The 25,252-nt window shown below is 41.3% G+C and overlaps 1 protein-coding gene across 10 annotated transcripts in view; it reads left to right on the top strand.

Annotated features, from left to right (window-relative positions):
- The window catches only part of ANK3 (ankyrin 3), a 725,987-nt gene that overhangs the window by 343,470 nt on the left and 357,265 nt on the right, over nt 1-25,252 (top strand). The gene's annotated exons all lie outside the window — the stretch shown is intronic.

Raw genomic sequence — 25,252 nt, 5'->3', positions numbered from 1 at the left:
AAATCTATGACCTTACAGGCATAGCAGAAAAGTCATTTCCTGCTTTGTGGTTGTTTTAGTTTTATTTTGTTCATTCTTTGCCCTGATTTCTTAAAGGTGTATCTGGTTGGAAGTCACTGCAGCAAAAGTATGAGAGAATTCACTTTCTTTTTGTCAAATCCATCCCAGGATCACAAATGCTGATCTTTCTTTCCTGGGTGATTATCCTGAATGCAGAAATTTCTATAGCACATTGAGACCTGCAGCCTTCAACACACTGGCTGTTTGTAGGCTTGGGGCAGCAACTAATGGTACCTCTATAGTTTTGTTTTGTTTTTCCATATTTGGAGGAAGAACAGGGTGGGGGCATATTCTAGGTCAGTGGTATTATATTACAGTTGAAAAGTCCTTGTTGAGAGTCTGGTGACTGTGTCCTTAACTTGGACACCTGAGTACCAATCTGAGAAATGTGAGGCCCTAGAGTACTTTCTCCATCTTCCATGACAATTAATAGAATTTGACCAAAAGTACATGATCTGAATACAGATGCTAGGTCGTAAAGCATTTTTATGTGTCTTTGTGAGAATCCCCAAGGGATGGATCATCTTAATTTGCTCTGAGCAGTGATGTGAGATGCTTTCTAAATGACATGTAGATTCCTTTCAACATATGTGCAGCTTTTTTTGCTGGGTTGCTGTCAACATTTTGGGGCCTTTTCTCATTTGGTTTTTCATGATGCTGGGAGCATATTCCATACAGGCATGGGGTGCTGAGTCCTTTTGTTAACATGGCATGCTCGAAGAGGCAGTATTGGAGGGGTTACAGTTGGTCTGCTGCAGGATGTTAAATATAGATTATTTCTCCTTTCAATGTATGTGCAAAAAAAAGTTTTTGAGTACATTCTTGGCAAAAGTTCAAGATGAAAATATTCCTTGTTGAGCAGGTTTCAGGGCCTTCTACAGCAGAGCTCATGAAATTACCATATTCTCTTCTGTCTAGTTCTAATTTTGTCATGTTATGTTGGGATGTGGCTATGTCGCTATCGACCTGCCCTCCCCCCTCCCTGTAAGCACTCAGATCACCCAGAGTACTCTGATTTATCAGAGGGTTGCTTAGAACTGTAGTGTAATCATTGGCGCCCACAGGTGAAATAAGACTTGTTGGCCAAACCAGGCTTATGATGCAGCTATCCTTCACAGCCCGTTGTGTTCCTCCTGCCGGGGTGTGTTTGTGTGCTTGCGTCCCTGGGAATTGTTGGGAGTCGAGACAAGAGAACTTCCTGGATTGGGGTTCTAAGGCTCAACATGCTTTGTTACTGATGCAACAGAAAACTGGCCAGTGGAAATCTCTTAGTGGCCAGAAGAGGATGGCGAAAAATTACCATTGATCTATCTGAATTTTGCTACTGGGTTTTTTTTCCCCTGATACTTTTTTTTCCCTGGAATTTGTAATAGACCAGAAAAGTAGCACATGGCCCATGCCTGCAGTACTTGTGATTACTCACAATAAGAATATTCCTACCTTTACCATCTCATCCAAAATACGACAGAATTTATGTGTGTGTTTTTCAAAGGGCTTGTGATGTGACATATGATTAAAAGAAAATCACTCTAACACTGCAGACTAATAATTCTCTGTAGTTCTATAGAATGAACAATACCTCATTCCTTTTCAAGGGCAAAGACTTCAGATTTCCTTTTCACGATGAAGTGGTATTTCCCCCTAGCATTTAAAATACTGACAGTGTAAATGTATATGGCATTTTAAAGTTCACAGAATTTTGCACTCATTACCTCCTTTGCTAAGACCTTTCCAGAGCTCTGGGCGACTCTGTTTAGTATTTGGAGGATTAGACTAATGCCTTCACTCGCCCCTTTGCAGCAAGTAAAGGCTGCTCGCTGGTTTCTGTTGTGTGTGCTAGGACACTCACAAGGGCTATTGTCTACGAGCAGGGACCATCACAGGGAAACTGCCCTGAGTGTTGTGCAGAGGCATAGAACATCAGAATTAAAGGGGACCTCCCTGATCCTCCTTGATATAGGGAGGGTTGGGATCCATGCAGCAGTAAAGTGGCAGATCAGGCCTTGCCAAGCCCAGGCTGCTTACACAGGGCTCAGGCCTCTCTGAGGCTATGCCACCTAGCCAGAGGATATTAGTAATTAATCGTAACAAACATGCTGGCTTTGTGTTGGTTTCACACACAGCTGAAATGGCTTCTGTGAAGGACCCAGGAAACAACGCGTGTGGTCTCTTCCAAACCTGGACCATGATGAGGCAAAGCTATCGCCAGCAAACTTTTGGGAGTTAGAATCAGCTGAATTGTAATAGCTGCTTCTCTTGTTCTTGACACATCTCACTCAGAGAATGCCTGACAAAAATACACATTTTATCATCTGAGAGAAATGAGTAAATATTAATGGAATTTTTTTTTTAGATTTCATGCTTTGATTATTAGTTTTAGACTCAAAATAGAAAGTCCACAAGCATTTATTAAGCACCTATAATATGATGGGCATTAAGCTAACTGTTGTTCACAACAGGATTTGCTTATATAGTCTTCATAATAGTAGCTAATATTTATATGGCACTTTAAAGTTTGCAAAGCTTTTTTTTTAAATATTATCTTATCTAATCCTTACAATAACCCTAGGAGGTAGGTGCTATTATTATCCCATTTTTACTGGTAAGGAAAGTGAAACAGTGGTCAAGTGACTTTCCCAGGGTCACACAGTTATTAAGTGTCTGAGGGTAGATTTGAATTCGAGTCTTCCTGACTCAAGGTCTAGCACTCAGTCATTTTTCAGTTGTGTCTGACTCTTTGTGACCCTATTTGGGGTTTTCTTGGCAGAGATACTGGAGTGGTTTACCGTTATCCTTCTCCAACTCATTTTATAGATGAGGAAACTGAGGTAAACAGGATGAAGTGATTTGTCCAGGGTCACACAGTAAGTGTGGCAATTTTGTACTCAAATCTTCCTGACTCCAGGTCCAGTACTCTATCCTCTGTGATCATTTCTTTTTTGTGTTCTATCCCCTAACCAAGTTCCTAGAAGCAGTGTGTGTAGGTTTCTTTCCCTTTATGTTACTTTATTCATTGTGGCCATCTGTGTTTGAGGGTGTCAGGAAGAACTGCCTTTTACAAAAGCTTAGCTAGCATGTGACAGCAGGGAGAACACCTCTGTGTTCTAAGAAAAGCAGAGTGCTCTCAGAGTGGGCATGCCCCTGGCGGTGCTGTCCTCTCCGGGGAGCACAAGGAACTGCTTTCCTGCATCTTTGGATCCACCACACCTAGCATAGCCTGGGCCAGTTTGAAGACATTAGCAGCCAGGCCTTCAGACTCCACAAGGAGGGAATTCTGTTAACTTCTGGTGCCAGGGGGTCTGCCTTGTTAAAGGCAGTGGCTACTGGGACAGTTTCCCCTCACAATTTATATTTTCTCCTTTTTTAGCTAAAAAACGTTTTTTGAAAGAAAGGGGGAAAGGAATGGATATAAATACCAGGGCAATCTTTTTCGCAGAATGAATGTGTTTTGGGGTCTTGCTGTACTTGGATAATGAATGAACTAAAATGAACCCACTGTGTCACTGGGAGGGCTGTGAAGGCTACCCAAGGAGTCCCTTCTGTCCAGGAACCCTCTGAAAGAAACACAGCCTTTTAGACATCTAGTTTCTTAGAGATTCTGTGGCCTTGGAAACATATTCTTGTGTGCTTTTGCATATGATAATCATAAGCTCTAGTAGGAATAGAATGTAAGCTTCCTTGGGGTGGGCGCCATTTCTTTTTTTGGTTTTGTATCCTCAGCTTGTAGCACCCGCCTGGCGTGTTGTAGGTAAGACAAGTCAATGGGCACTGACTGTGTGCCAACATACTTGCTATGTAAAGGAAGACAGTCCTTGCCTTCAAGGAGTTTGTATTCTAATGGGGGAAGATAACCCACAAAAGGGAACTGCAAAACATTGCAGGGATGGGAATGGATGGGGGAAAGGAATTTGGCCGAGGTGTCCTGAGAGTCAAAATAGTAGAAGCAGAGCCTTTTGAGGTAGGGGAATGAAGGATGGTAAGCATGGGCCCCTCCCCCAAATGGAAGGACCAGAAGGAACTTACCAATGGGAGAGTCACTTAACCTGTATGCCTCAGTTTTCCCATCTGTAAAATGAGGGCCCCTCTAAGGACTCTTCCTGCTCTAAACCTATGATCCTATGGTTCGTGCTTTCTGTCACTTCTCCTATTTAAATCTTTTTTCCCCCCTCATAAAGATCTGTTCTTATTGATTATATGTTTGCCCAAACACAGGATTGTGAAACACACCTACAAGCAGCCTGTTATAGTCCAGGATTTGTCATGCACTCATTTTATTGACAAGTTTACAGAGCAGAGGAAAGATTACGTGATTTGTCTCACACCACACAGTGGCATTTGGTGCAGTGGTATATGGTAAGCACTTACTACATGCTAGTTTGCTTCCTTCCTCCTTCCCTCCTTTCTTTCTTCCTTCTTTCCTTCATTCCTTCTCTTTATTCGTTCTGTCCTTCCTTCCTTTTTTTTCCCTTCCAGCTAGAATCTACATTGTCTGATCCCTATTCCCTCCCCACTCCCTCAATAAGTCTACCTCTTTATATTTGTTTTTGACTGAACTTGTGATTTCATTGATGTCATGAATTCCCAGTGTGAAAATCCCCTCTACCATTGCAAATCTTCAACTTATCTATAACTTGAAGTCTTAGAGAGATGCTTGAGGACACTGAGAGGTTAAGTGATTTTCCTAGAATCACACAACTAGTATATCATAGGGGCAGAACTTGAACTCAGATCTTCCTAATTCCAAAGGCTATCTCTCTCCATCTCTATATGTGCTTTAAGGATACAAAAGGGGAAAAAGAGGCAACCCTTTCTGAAATTTTTTCTCTTGGACCAAGAAGAGAAACTGACCACCTTGACTACTGTATAAGAAGGATAATGCTGATGTTTCAGAATGTCAGGGTGTTTTCCAGTTTGCAAAGAGCTTTTCTCCCAATGGTACCACTGGGATCTCAGTAGCACTGAGATGGCTAGCACCATGTCATCTAGGAGGTGTCCATGAGTAAGCATTTTACTGAAGGGCACTCAACGAGTAGGAAGTAGGCAAGCCAGCAATTGAATGAACCCTTTTGGATTGTAAATCAGATGCAGGCCTTTCTGTACTGTGCTGCTTCCAAATAAGTTTTGATTAATCAGTCAGCAAGGATTTATTAAGCACCTACTACAAAGTAAAAAATGAAACAATCCCTGCCCTCCTGGAGCTCATTGGGAAAGACAACAAGTGTTATATAAGTACATGAAAAATAAATACAAATGAACATTAAGCTGTTAGGGAGTGTGTGTTGGAGGATCACAAAAGGCTTCCTATTGAACAAGAAGTCCTTAACCTGTCTTAATCTGTTGGCCAAAGGTCACCCAAGTGTTCCGTGGCTATATTCCTGGGGTCTGTGAACTTAGACTTAAAAAATGATATTTATTCTCACTAACTTTTGGCTTCCTTTGAGATCTTAGGTATTTCATTTTTTGCATTTTAAAACACGATTCTGAGCAGGGTTCAACAGACTGCCAAAGGGTTCCCTGACCAAAAAAGTTTTAAAACCCCTGCTTATTATAAAGATGCTCCTTAAACTTTGTCTTGAGGAAAATGAGGGTGAGATGAAGAGAGATAGAATTCTGGGTGTAAAGGATGGACAACCAAAGACAGGAATGCAGGAAACGAATTATATGTGTGTGGTGCAGGGAAAAAGCCAGTTTGGTCATGCAAGGAGAGGAGTAATTTATAATGAGGATGGAAAGATAATCATTGAGTGCTTAACTCTAATCATGATAAGGTAGCATTATATAGAACTTTATGTTGAGACTCCATGATGTATCCTAGGCTGTGGGAGAGACAAAAGAAACATAGAATCTGATTTCTGCCCTCCAGAAGCTTTTCATCTAGCTGGGAGAAAGAGACTGAAGTGTGTCTGGCAATTACAGACAGAATCAGATGCTCTACGCTGTGGCATGAGCTAGGGATGCAGCAGGAGGTCAGAAAAGACTCAGATCAGTGCAGGCGATGTTAGTGAGGAAGGCTTCTGCAGTAGGCAGGGCCTGCACAAAGCCAGAAGGATGAGAAGGTTTTAAGCAAGTGGAGATAAGAAGGGAGTTTACTCCAGGTAGAGAATCAGCATTAGCAAAGGGCCAGGTGTGATGGACCCCTAAGCCTTCATTAGCACCTGCTGTGGGCCAGGATCTTTGCTAGGCACTCTTAAGTAAGAATTGCCTTCAAGGAGCCTGTATTCTCAAGAGAGAAACAATGTGTACAAGATGTGCAACATGTATTAGGAGTGAATACAAAAGGATTTCCGAAGGAGGCATTAGCAGATGGAAGAATCAGGAAAAATCTCATGCTGGGGCAGTGCTTAGGCTGAGTTTGGAAGGCAGTTAGAGATTCTAAAGAATGGAAGTGAGGAAATGGTGCATTCCAGGAATGGGGGATAGAAAAGGCATGGAGATGAGAGATGAAAGGTAGAACGTCTTGAAGGAACAAGAGCAAGGAGGTCATTCTGCCTAGACTACAGAGTTGTAAAAGAAGACTGTGTCATGGGCCTGCCAAGGAATCACTCAGTCATGTTTTCTACAGAGAATAGTGTTGAGATCTGTCTGAAGTGAAGAGTTCATGTTGCTGAGTAAGTAAAGAAAGTCAGATTAGAGGAGGGGGTATCCAGGTGAGAGAGGGTCTTGAAAATCAAGTGGCGAGGGTTTGGACTTGGTTTTGAAGGAAGTACAAGCCCCTGTAGTATCTTGTATGGGGAGTAACATGAGTCAGAGAGCTGGTAGAAATGTTTGATGTTTCACGAATGGACTGAACCTTTGTCCAACTCCAAATCAGTGCTGCAACCAGAGAGACTGAAAAAGTCAGTGGCTCTGCCCCATTACCATTCATGAAGTCAGATTTTGGAGAAGCAGGAAGTGGCACTTTCAAGTTGCTGGGGAGAAGCTCAGAGAGGCATGTGGACAAGCTTTGGCAAAACGCACTTGATCTCTGACTCTTTCGTTTCTGTAGCCCCTATAAAAGTCTCAGTGGTCACAGGCAACTAATATAGAAGCAGTGAATGACCTTTCCACAATAGCTTAAGCCATTAGCAATCAATCAATCAGTCAACAAACATTTATTAAATGTCTACTGTGTTCCAGACACTGTCCTAGGTCTTGGGGATACAAAAATGAAATGGAAATCGTTCCTGTCTGAAATAGTTCTTTGTATTCTATCAGAGGGGCAGCTAGGTGGTGCAGTGGATAGAGCACTGGGCCTGGAGTCAGGAAGACCTGAGTTCAAATCCAGCCTCAGACACTTACTAGCTGTGTGCCCCTGGGGAAGTTACTTCACTCTGTTTGCTTCAGTTTCCTCATCAGTAAAATGAGTTGGAGAAGGAAATGGCAAACCACTTCAGTATCTTTGCTAAGAAAATCCCAAATGGGGTCATGGAGGGTCAGACATGAATGGACAACTAATTTAACAACAGCAACATTCTATCAAAGGTTGGTCTGTAGTCAGATTTGAAGTTGGAGGCCCTGAATTCAAATCCCACTTTAACCACTTAATGGACTATACAGCTTGAATTACTCAATCACCCTGAGCCTTAGTTGGTTTCTAGGCTCTCTTCCAGCTCCAAATTGATGGTCCTGTGACCTCATGTACATAGACAGATGGATACCAAACCCATCTAGGGTGTTTTTTTTTTGTTTAGGAAGGAAAGTAGCACCTGGAATGGGGGATGGGAACCAAGAAAGGCTGTAGGTAGAAGGTGGGACTTGAGCCAAGCACACTGAGAAGGGAACTAGGGATTCTTTTAGGTGGAGGTAAAGAGAGTCCATTCAAGTTAATCAGGAAGAAATGGGGTTTCTTAGGAAGCTTGATTTTTAATATGGACACTACCATCCACTTTAACCTTCTCATTTTATGGAGAAACTGAGGCACAGAAGGGGTGAATGAATTACCCAAGGCAACAAAGGTATCACATATCAAGGCTGGGATTTGAACTCTGGTGCTCTAACTAGAACTCCATTGCTTTTTCTACTCTACCACTCACAGGAGGTGATGTTGCCTTTCTACCAGGAAGCAAGCTCCTGAGGACAGGAACTATTTAATTTGTGCACATTTGATCATAGACATTTTTCAAAGAGGCGAGAAGGAAGTCAAAACAGGCGATAAAGTCTGGGGACCCAGCTCTTGATGCTCTCAATGCCGCCTGTCTTCACAGCCCTGAACGGACCTGACTTTGCCTCATCTCGGATGCTGAGCAGAGGAAGCCCTGGGCAGTGCTTGGCTGAGAGGTCCTCTGACTTTGAGAGGCCGGGCAGGAGAGAGGAATAAATCTTGGTTATTTGGAGTTAGAGGTCCTGTGTTCAGAAGCCGTGTGGCCTTGGGCAGTTCACGTGAACTCACTGACACTCATTTTCCCCATCCGTAACATGAGGAGGTTGAACAAAAATTACCTCCAAGGGCCCTTATGGCTCAAAATCTATGATACTATGATTTAGGAATGGGAAAATAGCTAAGAAAATATGATTTGTCAGCTGATTTCTTTTCAAGGTACACTGCTGTTTATTAAATGGTTTTATGTCTTGGTATCTGGGTGCTTTTTCTATGAATGATTTCAAGTCACTTTTTAATGAACACCTCCTAATTTCGCTTCCGCCACCATTGGTGTGACAGCAAAATCAGGATAAGTGTAGGTTATATAAGCCATTTTTGCTTTTCTTGTATCCCTTGTACTTGACACAGGGCTTGGGCTTGACACAGGGTAGGTGCTTCTTAAATTCTTGTTAACAGACTAACTGATTGACCTTGTTTCAGACTTTCCTGTTTAGTGCCAGTACCCTCATGCAGCTTTTGAAGAAATATTTCTGAGTTCTTTTTTATGGATCTGTTTCTCTTTAGTCTTATGTTCATATTCCCAAACAACAAACATTATGAAGGGAAATTTTGTGGAAAAAAGGAAGTATGCTACTGACTTTAAATTGTGTTGGAAATGGATTTAATGATGTTTCATGGTGCATGACTTCAGTATTCTGCAGGAGAGATGTAGTCCCTTGAGTTTTTGTGGGCCTCTGGGGTCTGGTTGCTGAGAATATGCTTTCTGATAAGTCACATCAAAACTGTTTGTTTTCTGCCAGGTTCTTTTCCAAGGCATTCCTTGAATCCCCTATAGGGGATCTATCCATAGGTAATGCTGGAGACCTAACTGTAGTTTCATGAAGATGGCTGGTAGGCTGTGGGCTTTATAGGGTAGAGGATCAGAGTTAGAGTCAGGAAGACCTCAGCTTAAATCTTGACCTTGATGCTTATTACCTGGGTGACCACTAACTCATCACTTACATTCTCTACAATACAGGCAGCTCGCTAAGATAGAGATTTGAATGTACTATCATTTGTCTTGGTGGAAAGTGCTTCCACACTGACAAAATTAGAGGTCTTTTCTATAGTGTGGGCTTGGATTGTCTCTCATCTGCATCTCCATTCTTTTTTTTTTTTAGGCAATTGGGGTTAAGTGACTTGCCCAGGGTCACAGCTAGCAAATATCGAGTGTTTGGTCTGAGGCCAGATTTGAACTCAAGCCCTCCTGATTTCAGGGCTGGTGCTCTATCCACTGCACCACCTAGCTGACCCTGTCATCTCCATTCTAGGTGCCTCCTTATCTCATCTCCCCTGCTGGCCACATATGTCCTTGATCACAAATTTATGCTATTTCTCATGGGAAGGATTCCCAAATGTTTAGGCATAATTAAATGATATCTTAAAAGCATTAGAGGAGACCGTAGTTCCATAGAAACCTGTGATGAATTTTTTGGAAAGTGGAAGATTTTTTTATAAGTAAATATGTATCTCTTCTTAAAATTAAAATGTTTAGATATTAGATACATGTAGAGCAGAGGAAACCAGTATTTAATTTAGCTGTTGTAGGAAGGCAGTAATTAGAAAAAGTAGCAGTATCATGGCTTTATATATTGACTGGTGCATAAATCAAAACAGGAATATGGTTGAAAATACTACTTTGCCAATCTCATGCATCTGAATTTTAGGATAGAAAGATTTGTAGATTTAAAGGCAGCAGCAAGAGTTTGGTCCAGATTTAGTAAAACCTTGTATAGCAGCAGTTTCAAAAGCAAAGCTCTGGATTCAAACATCTTATCTGGAATATTCTCCCAACATGCTGGTTTCTTTGGGATAGTTTGACCCATTCACTCAAGATTCTGCTGTTAGGGCCTCAAGGCAGCTGGGTGGTACAGTGGATAAAGCCCTGGGCATAGAGTCAGGGAGACCTGAGTTTGAATGTGACCTTACTAGCTATGTGATCTTGGGCAAGTCACTTAACTTCTATCTACTTCAGTTTCTTCAAGTGTAGAGATAATATCAGCACCTACCTGGCAGGGTTGTCGTGAGGATCAAATGTGGTAATATTTATAAAGAGCTTAGCAAGTGCCTGGCACATAGTAGGTGTCATAGAGTTGCTTCTTCCCTTCCCTCTGTGTGCTGTCCATTAAGTGAGTTAGGATGCTGTCTTATAGGTTAAACATGGCAGCTTCTTCAGAATTCATGGACTCCATTTTGCATTTGATTGTCACCTTCTTGTTTCTCCACTCCTCCAGTGGAGCTGGCCCCAGGCTCTCCAAATCTATGCCCACAAAGCCCTATGCCATGGCAAGTGCTTCCAAGCTGGAAAGGCTTCAAGTGTATTGGCAGAGACAGAGTCTGGTCATGAATTTTTCAGACACGACAATTCACAAAGGACATCCACAGAGGTACAGAGGCTTTAGTCTGTGTTGGTAGAGGAAGCAGCCATACTCATGAGACCACAGATCCTTGGGTAATGGAAACATTTAATTACTCACTGGTAGATCAGTTGTCTCTCTATGACTTCTATCCATTGCTCCTGGTTTAGGAACTTTAGATTCTGGTATTAGATCTTCACAAAACAATACCTCTACCATGGCCTCAGTCATTAAGTATTTATTAACTACTTACTGTATGCCAGGTACTGTTGGGGATACAAAGAAAGGCAAAAACAGTCCCTGGCCTCAAGAAGCTCAAATTCTAATCTTTGGAGATGTCACTAAAGTCTCACACTCTATTTCTTGTGGACAAGATAAAAAATAGAGCAGCATGGGCTGTGTGATTATATAGCAGGATAAATTTATGACTGTCCCCAATAGCAGTTGATTAATGAATTGATGTCATCCCTGGTGGTGTGTTATGGAGATCTGCCCTATACTCTTTCTGGCTTAAAATTTTAACCGTATCCTTGATGAAGAATGACTTGACATTATTATCACATTTGTATATGACACAAAGCTGGAGGGGTTGCTCCAAAAGCAGGGTTTGAAAGGAATAATAAAGGGTCCATCCCAATAAGATGGGAGAAATGTCAAGTCCTCCATTTAGCTTGAAATAGTTAATGTGGAAGGATAGGATTCAATCATTCAACCAATCAGCTAGCATGCATCTATTAAGCCTTCCCTATTGTGTGCTCTGGGCTGGACTTTAGAGATACAGAGACAAAAGTGAGTGTCTTGTCCTCAAAAAAATTTACATCCTAATGTGAGGTGGGGAACTGCATGTACATATCTCAGAATGTGCACAATATATCCCAATTGAATACAAGGTGGTTTGGGAAGAGGGAATCAGGAAAGACTTGCTATGTTCAAAATGATTTGGCTTTGAAGTTGATTATAAGCTGAATGGGTGCTGTCGATGGGACCCAGCTGCCAGAACAGTTCATTTGATCCCAGGCCACATTAATAGAAGCAGAGTGTCCAGACCTGGGCGGTAATGCCCCTGCTGTGCTCCGTGCCAGCGAGCCCACTTCTGGAGTATTGTGTTTAGATTGGAGTGTCATGTTTTGGGAGGGATATTACACAACTGGAGCATGGCCAGAGGGAAGCAGTTGGAATGGGGAGGGAACCTGAAACCATGTTCTATAAGGCTCAGTTGAAACACCTGGGAATGTTTCTCTTGAATAAGGGAAAACATGAGAGGGACAGGACAGTGGTTTTCAGCAATTCCAAGGGTGATTGTGGAAGGAGGGTTAGGGTTACTGCCTGCTGGACAGAATGAGAGCCAGTGGGGAGTTGGAGGAAGACAGACTTTCACTTGATGTGATGATAATGATGATAACTGACATTTGTACAGTACTTTAAGGTTTACAAAGCACTTTACATACATTAGCTCATTTGATCCTCACAAAAAGCCTGGGAAGTGGGTGCTTATCTTTAACCAAAATTTGCAGATGATGAAACTGAGGCAGAGAGACGTTGAGTTGACTTCCTCAGGTTCACACGGTGAGTGTCTAAGGTAGAATTGGACATCATGTAACTCCAAGTCCAGGGCTCTAGCCACTGAGTCACCAAGGGGCCTAAAATGTTTGAGCTACCTTGCAATTAGAGCTGTTTAATAATGGAATGAGAAGAGGCAGCTAGGTAGCTTAGTGGATAGAGCTCTGGCCTTGGAGTCAGGAGGACCTGAATTCAAATCCAGCCTCAGACACTTACTAGCTGTATGACCCTGGGCGCCTCACCAAAAAGAAAAAAAAAATGGAATGAGAGGCAGAGTGGAAAGAGAGAGTTGACATCTAAAAGACCTGAGTTTCAGTCCATGTTTACATATCAGAAGAACTCAACAAATATTTAATGGATAAAGTTGTGTTAATGGGTCACCGCCACCACCAAACTCTGGAGCTCAAGAAGTAGGGATGGCCACTTGGACAATCTAGAGCCTCTTGTGTAAGTTACGATGTTCATGCATAAACTCCATGAATCATTTCTTTTCCTGCTTCATCTTGCTTCCCTTCCTTCCATAACCATTCATTAAGATCTTACACAGTTCAGTTCACCAAACCAGGTGCTAGAGGGACAAAAGTAACTAAATCATGGGTTCTGTCCTCAAGGAGTATATGGTCCAGGGGGTGGGGAAAAGGCATTAGGGATGAAGAAAGATGATGAAGGGTGTTCACAGACTAGGATAAATAGTAATAGATCCATTTTAAAGGCATGGACATTTTAGCAAGTCTGAATTTAGACCACAAGATCTTTTGAGCATCAGAAAGGGAATTTCTGTGTAGGTAATAATAATAATTATTATAACAACAAATAACATTTAAATAGCAATTTAAAGTTCACAAAGCACTACATGTATTATCTTATTTGGTCCTCACAATGAGCTTATGGGGTCAATGCTATTAGTATCTCCAATTTACTGATAGGGAAACTGAGGCTAAGTGGTCGAGTGAATTGCCTAGGGTCATATAACTAAGCCAAAAAGTATTTGAGGCAGGATTTGAACTGGGCTTCCTAACTTCAGGTTCAGTGCTCTATCCACTATGTCACCTAGATTCCCCTGGGTATGGATTGGCCCAGAAGACTTAGGAAGTCCCTTTCAATTCTGAGCTTCTGTGACTTTGTCAATGAAAGAGTACTTCCAGCAGAACAATGAACAAATTCCCATATTGTAACAACAGAGAAGCAAACTGCTGTTCATACAAATTCAAGTATCATATGTTTGTAGATAGATATATATGGACACACATAGATACATACACATGTATGTACACATACATATAGAAATATGTGCATAGAAATCTATGTATATGTGTAGACATAGAAACATGCATACATTTCTATCATTCATAAAAAGAGGTAATAAATAATATGTTGTAAAATTTTCTATTTGCATTAGTAAGTTATATACCCTGGAGATACACACATGCACGCACGCACGCACATATATGTATGTGTGTATATGTAACATATACATGTATATATAAAAACTATGTGTGTATATATTATATTGAGCCATACGTAGATGTGTAGATGTATGTCTCTCTCTATATATATTTATAGCTTTCATATTCTTTGATATTTTTTTCAAGGTATATAACTTACTATGTTAAATTGACATTCATACAACTTGCTACTATGCATTACTTCTTTTTAAAGGAGTAGCAGGAGAATGAATAACAGAAAAAGCATTTAAGTGCTTACTGTGGGCCAGGCATGATGCTGAGCCCTGGGAATACAAATATTTAAAAAAGCAAGCTAGTCCACTGCCCTCCAGGAGGGTTTTGGCCAGTTGGGTGCTATCGTTTTTCCCTGTCTTGTTGATTTGCCCAGGGCCACACAGATAGTAAGTAAACCAGGAAGAAAACCCAAATACTTCAATTAACTGACAGCTAACACCAACGACTAGCATTCATCAGCCTGCGTCATGTAGACCAAAGACTGATTTTCAGTGGTCCAAGGGTTATTCATTGCCACTATCCACTCCTTACAGTTTGTTTTTTAAATAAATTTTACTAATGGCTTTGGTCTTTATGATGCAAGATCCTTTCCCCTGTGTCTTTCCCCCTCCTCACTTCTAGAGAGATATCTCCTGTAAACAAAGAATTTGCTTTAAAAAAATGGGATGTGTGTGTATGTGGTGGGGGGAGGGAACTTCATTAAAAACAAACGCATAAAAATGTCTGATGTCGTATTCGGCATACCACATCTGTAGACCCCAGCCTCTCTGTAAATAAGCTGGGGTTGGGGGGGCCAGAGGGGAGTTGTTTTCTCTTACATCTTCTTCGGAGTCAGGCTTGATTTTTCTAATTTTGCAACAGATCGTTTTGATTATTGTGTGATATTCTTTCCACTTATGTTGCTATAGTTATACATATGGTTTTCCATGGTTTTGCTTACTTTAATTTTATATCAGTTCAAGAAATCCTTCCATGTCTCTCCATACGGTTTACAAGGAGAAACAACATGGACACAAAATGTATACAAAACCTGTGGTACATGTGGGAGGGAGGGGGAGGGAGGTAAGTGGAGGGTGCTATGTTAGTTTGCAGGAAGGATAAGTTGCTCTTGGTGTTGGCCATTAAGAAAGTCTTCATGGATTAGATGCCATTTGAGCTGAGCTTTTGATAAATGTTTGTTCATTTGAATCAAATTTAACCTCAGTTTCCTCATCTGTAAAACAAGAGTCATACTGCTTAGCCCACCTGCCTCATGGGCTTCCTGTAAAAACAGTATTTATAAACCTTGAAGTGCTATATTGTAAGTGTGAGGAAGTTTGTGACTCAACTCATTCATGTCACCTTCAGTGCTTAGCAGAAGCTCAATGAATGTGTTTAATTTGTTGAACCAACTTGTTGGTTATTTATCTCTTTTTCTTAAATGATGAATACAAAAAGGAAAAAAATTGGGGGAGGTTTTTTTTATGGTTAGCATTCTTTTAAGTCAAGTTTCCTTGCAAACAAAGGACCTGAAGAGTAGCTGTACCAAGACCTATCATCTCAAAAAAAAAATCTCATGCATTTCCTTCAAATACACCATCAATATACTTCAGTAACACAAAATTAAAATTTTAATGGAGTCAGGAAAGCTGGGTTCAAATCCTTACTCTTCTACTTGCTACCTATGTGACCTTGGACGAAGCCTCTCTGATTATTGCTTGTTATTCAGTCACTTCCAGCTCTCTGTGACCTCATCTGGGGTTTTCTTGACAAAGACACTGGAGAGTTTGCCATTTCCTTCTCTAGCTCATTTTACAGATAAGGAAACTGAGGCAAATAGGGTTAGGTGACTTGCCCAGGGTCACAAGCTAGTTTCCAAGGTCAGATTTGAACTCAGAAGAGTCTTCCTGACTCCGGTCCTGGCACTCTAAGTATTGTGGTGCCACCTGGCCGTCCTGCATTCCATCTCTCAAAAGAAGGGGTTGGCCAAGATGCCATGTAAGGTCTCTTCCAGTTCTAACACTAGGGTGGTGTGATCCTCAGAGTCAAGCTGGATAGATCATTCTGACAGAGTCTATCGATTTGAGGACAAATAGCAAAATCATTTCATGGTGGCCACTTTGCTATTGAAAATAAATGTTGGGGGAACTGATGGGTCACTTTGCAATATCTGATGAAGTTTCTAATCACTTCCATGACAGCATGGGTCCCCATATTTATGTGAAAACAGAGGTAAGGCCCAGTCCACAACCTGGTCACTTGTCACAAAATGGACTTGTGTCCATTAGAAATGAAAGTAGAGTTTGGAGGATGGGAAGAAACGGGGTTTAGACTTTTTTTCCCCAACATCAGCAACAACTTTATCTGGCCACACAGGGGCCAGCTCAAATTTCATGGTGTTGCCAGTGAAATAGGATTTCACCAGTATGAAAGCCTGAATTGCTCTGGTTAACAGGATAGAAAATATTATTTAAGCATTTAAGAAATGTCAAATATTTTTCTTGGTGATTAATACAGTAAGTGAAACCCCCCCCCTCCAAATTGTTTTTTAGGATTTACTCAAAACAAATCATTACATAATTTAAGTCAATTCACAAAGTATTTAGTGAATGTCTACTGTGTGTAGTGGCACTGGAGACACAGAGGAAAAAAACGGAATAGTCCTGCCCTCAAGAAGCTTAGACTCTAATAGCATGGAGGCAATGTATACACAGATAAGTAAATACAGAATTCATTTTAAAATAATGAATGTGGTTCTTGGCTGTCCTCCGTGCTTCCTCATCTCTGCATCTTGGCACCCCGCTTTTCATTCAAGGCTCAATTTAAGCACCAGCTTCTGTGGTAAACTTTTCCTGGTCTCCCAGTTGTGAACACCTTCTCTCTTAGTTTACATTGCATATGCTTTGTCCATATCTTGTGTGTATCTATGTGTGTGCATTTTGTCTCCACTGTTAGAATGAAAACTCCTTGAGGGCAAGACCTGTTTTTTTGTGTTTCTCCAGCACCTGGCACAATGCCTGGCACATGGTAGGCAGGTATAGTGCTTATTGAATTTAATTTAATGATTCAGTGTCTTAGTTTGGGTATATCAGAAAAATCATTTTTGCTTATTGATTGATTATAATAATAGGTTTTTAAGTTTCCGCAAGTCACTATGGGTAACCCTCAGTCTAGATCAGTTGCAGAATTTGCTTCCTTTTGGAAATGATTTTGTTGTAGATTAGAGACAGAAATAGATTTTCTGTACCAGGGATTTACTGAAAATGTACATTTCTGTCGTTCAGGAAGATGGTAGGGGTGGTGTTGAGTCATTCCAATAGCGTCTGATTCTTTGTGACCCTATTTGGCGTTTTCTTGGTAGAAATACTAGAGTGGTTTGCCGTTTCCTTCTCCAGCTCATTTTACAGATAAGGAACCTGAGGCAAACAGGATTAAATGACTTGCCCAGAGTCACACAGCTAGTAAGTGTCTGAGGCCAGATTTCAACTCAGGAAGACAAGTCTTTCTGGTTCCAAGCCCAGTGCTTTATCCATTGTGCCACCTAGCTGCCCTTCAGGAAAGTAGCAGTTTATTTTTCAGTTGCTTCATTTTCAAATTAGTTTAGTTTGATTTTATATATATATGTATACATATATTGTGTATACCTATGTACACACATGTATGTATATATACTACATGTGTGTGCATGTATATGTGTGCCCGCATGCACATATATGTGTATATATACACAATACATATATATTTCTATCCATTGTTAATGCTGTCACTGATTTTATGTAACAGAGGACTTAGAAAAAAAGTATTTTAATAGCAAGGCAGCTATGAAAGCTCTTTGTTTTTATCCCACAATGTAACATAATAATGTTAAGTGTATATGAAAACTGTAATGAGATTAGGTTAGATTAAAAGATTTATAATTGGACTACTGCCATTCAGGATTTATGACCAACCCAGTAAATGATGATTCCCCAGTGGCATCCTTGAGAAATATAGCCCTCACCACACTCTCCCTCCCAGAGTTATGAATACCAAACTCATCCATCCCTGTGTGATTGGGTATCATTATGGGTAGAGTGGGAGAGTAAGAAGAGAAGCCTCATGAGAAGGAAGACACACTCCAAAATCTATTTTCCATGCCCTTTTCCTGGGTAGGGCTCCTCTTCCCTTCCCCAGCACTTGTGCTTATAGAATCTGTTGGGTCTTGAGCTGCCTCATGGGATGGGTCAGTTCTTCCTTCACTGCTTCTGTGTAGGAGGCTCAGCTGCCGCTCTTAACTCCATTACATGCTGTGTTCTTATTAGCTCTCTGAACACCACAGAGAGGTAAATGGACCAGACTCCAGGCTTAGGCTACCATTGGGTGTTTAGCCTGGAGCAGATGCGATCTGGAGGGGACATACTCCTGCCTTGAAGTATGTAAAGGATGATTCTATTGAAGGAAGAATTAGACTAGTTTTCTTTGGCCCCAGAACGCAGGACCAGAAATCATGGGTAGAAGTTACAAAGAGCTATATTTTCTCCTCCCTAAGGAAAAACATCCAAACCATGAGACCAATCTCAAAGTGAGCTGGGTGGCCTCACGAGACAGTGGGTTTCTCACACTCTGGAAGTCTGTAGGCTGAGGCTGGAGACTGACTTGTTGGGAATGATGTAGAGGGATTTTTCCAGGTCAGGTCCAAGCTGGACTGGGATGAGAGGCTTATCTGATTCTGAGCTGGAAGGAACCTTAGAGATCATTGAGTCCAACCCCATTTTATAGATAAGAAAATAGAGGCTAAGAGAGGTTAAATGTCTCTCACAGGGTCACACTGCTAGTACATTTCTAAGGAGAGATTTGAACCCAGATCTTCCTTACCACAAGTCTAGCAAGCTTGTTTCATTCTTTTATGTATATACCCAGTGCCCAGCTCAATGCAAATAGTTGGGGCTTAATAAATGTTCATTCATTCATTCACTGATACAACACATTGCCTGTAAGGCCCTTTCAGCTCTGAAATACCATGAATCTGTGAAAATCAAATGAGCTTAACTGGAATATACCTTAAATAATAATGATGATGGTGATGATGATGACGACAACGATAACTAACTTTTTATGCCACACTCAGATTTATGAGGCATATTCAGTGCTTAGCCCAGAGCCAGGCACATAGTAGGTGCTTAATATAGGGTAGTTGACAGACTGACTGATAGACGTCACTTACATTTTCTCAGTCTTCAGATTTCTATCCCCATTTTACAGAGGAAGAACCTGAGAATAGGGAAGTGAGCTGGTTCTCTTATGGCCACACAGATAGTAATTTTCACAGGTGGAATCTGAACTCAAGTTTTCTTGCTTCAAGATCTAGCTTGCTTTGTACTCTATCCCATAGCTTCTCTCTCTTTTAGAAAAGGCTTCTCGGGGAGGCTAGGTGGCGCAGTAGATATAGTACCAGCCCTGGATATGGGAGGACCTGGGTTCAAATCCAGCCTCAGACACATGTCACTTACTAGCTGTGTGACCCTGGGAAGTCATTTAATCCCATTGCCTAATCAAATTAAAAAAAAAAAAACCAGAAAAGGCTTCTCCATGTAAGAAGAAAATAACCCGGTGGTTAATTAGGAATAGTTAGGAAGGTGACTTTGCCACCCTGGGCCTTGTTTTCCTCATCTGTAAAAAGAAGGGACTGGACTAGATCACTATTGAGGTGTCTTTCAGTTCTATCTCTATGAAATATGGAGATATCTCATTTTTTTCTTTCTTTTGTCTTTGGTAATGGTTGCTTCCTGACTGTATCTTTTCAAATGGAATGAGTTTCCTATGTGTTCTATATAAATGTCTTCATTTTGCTCCATTTTCCTTCCACCCACATTCCAAGTATAATTAGTATATTCAATATTGCTAATTCAGGCATCTAATATTCAAATATTCATTTGTCTTCATTAGGATAGAATTGGTAAGCACGAGGATCCCTGTTCATTTTGGTCTCTGATTAGTTTCTGCAGGTCTCAAATATATCCGGCCTCTGCTGAAATTGAATTTAATAAGTTAGGAAAGGAAATTTCCAAAAAATGCATTTTCTAGTCTCTACGCGATGTGTTCCCCCCAAATGAATTCATGGAGCGGAAAGGACCTTGGAGGTGAATAGCCCTATTTCCTCATTTTATAGATGGGGAAACCGGAGCCCCAGGGAGTTATGGTGACTTATAGGCAGTGATAAGATCACACAACCGGCAGATCAGAAAGCCAAAGTTTGACCTCCACGTCCAGGGGTCTATCTTCTCACTCATGTGGCCAGCCTCTGTTTCTGAACTATAGTATGTGTAAGCCAGATCCAGACTGGTCTGTTCAGGTCTTGGCTGTCCATAAAACAGTGTGAGGGGAAATTCTGCTCTCAGCTGCCTGGCTTGTCATGATGGTAGTACGTGATGGGTTCAAATGAATTTTCCAGTGAGTGAATTAAAATGATTATGCAACTATCTATGTCGGGTCCTATAGGCGTTCTCTTTGATTCCATGCTTGATGGTTTGGATGAGATTGCTGTTGGAGGGCCAGCACCAGGTGGTCTATTGGGATGCCCATAGCTTGCTGGGCTCTGATTGCTTTCCAGGAACCCTATGCGAGCTTTAGTGGATCTTGAAATATAAATGTATTTGGTGCTGGGCACACAAATGGAAGTGGGCCTGTCCCATATCTCTAAAGTGGTCCTGATGATCGTGGAGGCTTTAATTCAGTTCTACATGCGCAGGGCTCTGTGCCAGCCTGGGGACGCTATCAGAATGAACGAGATGTGAGTCCTTCCTTCCTCCAAGGAACTCACAATCCGGAAGCAGAGAGGAGACAAAGAATAGCAGGTGAGATGTGACATAAGTGGGAAGAAGGAGCTAGAGAAAAAAATGACGATTTAGTTTGTGAGAGGAGTTGCCGGCAAGACTTTGGGACATATTTCTAGGGGGGAAATGGAGCATCCTATGTTTGGAGTCTGAACTCCTGGGATAAAATCCAGTCTCAGTTATTCATGAGCTGTATGAGCTTGAGCAAATCCCTTATGGCCTCTGGGTCTCAGTTTTCTCATTTGACCTACTGTTAATGGGTGGCTGGGTGGTGTGATAGAGTCAGGAAGATTTTAGTTGGAATCCAGCCTCAGACACTTGGTGGATGCTTGAACCTGAGCAAGTGATTGAACCCTTCTGAGTCTCAGTTTCCTCCTCTGTAAATTGGGGATGATGATATCTCCCTCACAAAGTTGTTGTAAGGATCTAAGGAGATAACATATATAAAAGCCCTTTGCAAACCTTAAAGCTCTCCATAAGTAAGAGCTATTAATGAAACAAAAAGAGAGAGACAAAGAAATAGGTTTCATTTCAACAAAAGGAGCATTTACCTAGGGCCTGTTTCATATAATACACTGTTCTGAAGAGAGATAGGGGATTGATTTTGCCTGATTCTATGATTTCATTGTTGAGAAAACTTTCCCTACAAATATTGTTCTGCATCTGCCCAGCAATTTCTAGTGAGGCAATTGCCTGGGGCAACGAGAGGTTAAAAGCAATTTACCCAGTCATGCATCCAATATGTGCCAGACAAAAGACTTGAACCTAGGTCTACCTGGCTCCAAGGCCAGCTCATAGTAAGATGCCTGGATAAAAGTAGAAAGATACACACTCCAGCAGGTCAATCAGTAAGCATTTATTAAACACCTACTATGTGCCTGGGACTGTGCTAAGTGCTGAGGATAGGGGATAAGAAAGGCAAAAGTCAGCTGCTGCCCACAAGGAGTTCACTGTCTAATGGAGGAGACAAAATACAAACAACTACTTACAAACAAGATGCATACAAGATAAATTGGAGATAATCAACAGAGAGGGTGCACTGGTATTAAGGGAGATTGGGAAAAACATCTTTTAGAAGATGAGATTTTAGCTAACAGCTGAAGGAAGGTAGAGAGATTGGAACAGAAAGATGAGAAGGAAGAGAATGCCAGCCATAGGGCGACAACCAATGAAGATTCTTAGACAAGAAGAGATGGAGTAAACTTTTGAGGAACAGCATGGAGGCCAGTGGGACAGCTAAGTGGTGCCATAGAGGATAGAGTGCTGGGCCTGGAGTCAGGAAGACTCATCTTACTAGCTGTGTGACCCTGGGCAAGTCACTTAACCCTCTTTACCTCAGTTTCTTCATTTGTAAAATGAGTCTGAGAATGAAATGGTAAACTACTTCTGTATTTTTGCCAAGAAAACCTTAAATAGGGTCAAGAAGAGTCAGAATTAATGAAAGCAACTGAACAAAAAAAGGAAGCTATTGTCACTAGATCACAGGTTATTGGGGTTGGGGGCTGGAGATAAGATGTAAGAAGACTTGAAAGCTAGGTAAGAGTGTATACGACATTCAAATAAGTATAATTACAAGATAGAATATAATGGAAGTAAAGGAGAGAGTGAGGTAAACTGCTCTAATTGTATTTGAGGAGGTCACACAGAGATTAGGTAGAAAAAAGAGCCAAACAGTTGAACAGAGGGAGGGAGGAAAGGAAAGAGGGGGAGGGAGAGAGAGAAACAGAGAGACAGAGAGAGACAGAGAGACAGAGAGAGAGACACAGAGAGAGAGAGAGAGAGAGAGAGAGAGAGAGAGAGAGAGAGAGAGAGAGAATGAATATGAATGAGGGGTTGTAGCAGGTGTTCTATTATAAACAACAGTTTGTTTTTTATTGATTCTATGCATAAAGGACAAAATGCTGCCTTCAAACATGCGTATCTGTCCCAAGTGTGGGGCCAGTCTCTTTATGTACAAATGGTCATATTACTAAGGCATGATGAAATATCAGAGAGGAAATGGAGTTCCCATTGGTGGGGCCTTAGGGGCTAATTTTAATTGAGCAAATCTATACTAGATTTATTAGATTAATGAAAAGTTCATAGTCACTCAAAAAAGCTTGAGCTGGGAGATAGAAAGTCCACTTTTTGGCACCACAGAGAGCTTTTTGCTTCCCCAGTACTCTCCTGGGTTGCAGGCATAGCCAGAGTAAATGGTAGAGTAACCAGGACTTGGCCATTTTTGGTGAACATGATCAGGTTAATGGTTAGCAGCACCACCTGGTGGTAAAATGCAGATAGGTCAAATGACTGTCCAAGAACTCACAGAGCCAATTCAGGTCCCTCTGATCCTAGATGCTATGTTCTCTCTATTACACCATTTCTCTACACTTGGTTAGAACTTGTATAAGTAGAGAAAACTAACAGCAAAGTATTTTCTAAAATTCATATTCTCTTTTGTACCCAGATCTGGGATATATTTCTGTTCATGTTAATTACTTTTTCATTCCTAAAAATTTACCACAATAAAAAAAAATGATATCTTCATATATCCTCTAATGAATATTTATGCACTACATGTAAAGTAAGCAAAGTCAGATTTAGGTTCCATTTGTAGTTTCTATGCTGGCACCATCACAGACATCTTCTCTTTGAATTGTACTTCTCTCTTGCATACATAAGAAACTCCCTGTTTTTCTCCATAGCCATTGCAATTGGCTTTGATGCATCAGAGGATCTGTGATCTCATCAATGTGGGTATTTCTTTCAATGGTACCTAGTGCCACCCCCCATGCCTTTTCATTTCATGTGACTCTTGCCCATGCCAGTTGTCCCTAGTGGGCCTCTATGGCTTGCTGGGGCCCTTCTTCTACAGTAGATCTTGGCTCCAAGTGTGAATATACTAGTATAGTGTTGTATTTGAGCCAATCATTGGTGACCCCTAGTTCTTGACACGTAATGGGTCTACCTCCTTTCCTAACATGCATCATTGGGATGATTCTCTTTACGCTCTGTGTGCCGCAAGAGGCTTTGTTGTCTGTGTGGCAGCTTCGCCCCATCTGATGTTCCCTTTTCCACTTCCATCTGGAGGGATGCTCATCTTGAATTCTTTGGACACTCTAGTGTTCTACGCTCTTAAGCTGTATGACACGATGAGAATCAGATTGATTTTTAAGTGGCAGTGCTTGCTTTGCACAGCTTCTCAGAGGCAATTCAGTCCATGTCCCCCCTTCTATTCATTTTGGGATCCAACTCACTTTCCCACCACCAGGTGAATCCAGGGTCTTCTTTGGGTCATACATATAGCTCAAGCTGAAAGGAACCTTGGAGATCATCTCGTCCAATTCTATCATTTTAGGGACAAGGAACCAGAGTCACCAGGGAGATGAAAGAACTTGCTCAGAGTATGAGAGACTAGATTTGAACCCAGGACTTCTGACTCCAGAGCCAATGCTACTTCTGCTCTATCATGCTGTCTACTTCCTTGGCTTTTATGGACCCTCACCATGGGCTGTTTGTCTAACTGCGTATCATAGTCTAGACAATAGGTGTTTCAAAATAGAGCTTCTTCTTAGGGTCTCCCTGAGTGATCCAGGTAATGAGAGGGATTTTTCCTTCCCCAAACGCAATTTGAGGGTTAATTGCTCTCTCTGTTCTCCAAAGGTATTTTTCACCAACTCTGCCCATTCAAAATAAAATTTTAAAAAATATAATAATAGCTACTATTTATATTGTGTGTGTCAGTCACTATGTTGTCTCACAACGACCATAGGAGGTAGTTGCTGTTATTATCCTCATTTTACACTTGAGGAAACTGAGGCAAAGAGCAGTTAAATTACTTGCCCAGGTTCACACAGGTAGCAAATATCAGAGGCTGGATTTGAACTCAAGTCTTCCTGACCCCAGGCCCACCATTCTGTTCACTGTACCTCCTAGCTGCCTTTAAATACAGGAACTTTGAGAAGCAGCTTGGTAGCAGTGGAAAGTCAGTAGGCTATGTTGTCAGAGGATCATATTTCTGATCTCTGCTCCTTGACCTCCTACCTTTGGGACCTCGGCCAATGTGCTTAGCTTGTCTGTAGAACAAGGCAGTTGGTCCAGATGTCTTTGAAGGGACTTCCAGCTCTACAAGTAAGATTCTCTGGCTTCACATCAGCACTATAAAATATTTGAATAGTTCATTGGCTGCCGTGTGAGAGTATTCATTAAATCCAGATTAGATCCATTACTTATACTCCTCTCACCTGCCTCAATTAGGTTGGTACAGATTTCAAGCATTATTCGAGCTCTGGCAGGCTCTCATTCCACTCCTCTTCCTTCCAGGGATTTTCTTCTACCTCCACCCCCAAGGGTCACCACCCCTGTTTGCTCTTTTATCCAATCCTGGAATTTTGAGCTGAAAATAACCTCAGAGGTCATTTAGCTCAGCCTTCTCATTTCACAGTCAATTCTTGGTTCCTGAATCACACAAAGTTAACTAAAGTGTGAATAATTTATGCATTAAAATTAGAGACATCTGTTATTCTTGAGACTGATTTCTCCAATTTTCCCCCAAACCCCACCAGGATGTTTCATGTTCTATGTGATTAGAAAAAATGCCAAACAAATAAGTCATCAGAGATGTCTGGAAATTTGAAGGCAATCTAGTCCAACCTTCTCAGTTCAGGAAACTAAGTGCCAGAAAACTGAAGGGACTTGATCAAGGGG

The sequence above is a fragment of the Phascolarctos cinereus genome, unplaced genomic scaffold, assembly GCF_003287225.1.
Source record: "Phascolarctos cinereus isolate Bilbo 61053 unplaced genomic scaffold, phaCin_HiC Scaffold_3;HRSCAF=262, whole genome shotgun sequence".
In the NCBI taxonomy this organism is placed as follows: Eukaryota; Metazoa; Chordata; class Mammalia; order Diprotodontia; family Phascolarctidae; genus Phascolarctos; species Phascolarctos cinereus.
This window is presented reverse-complemented; position numbering and strand designations above follow the sequence as displayed.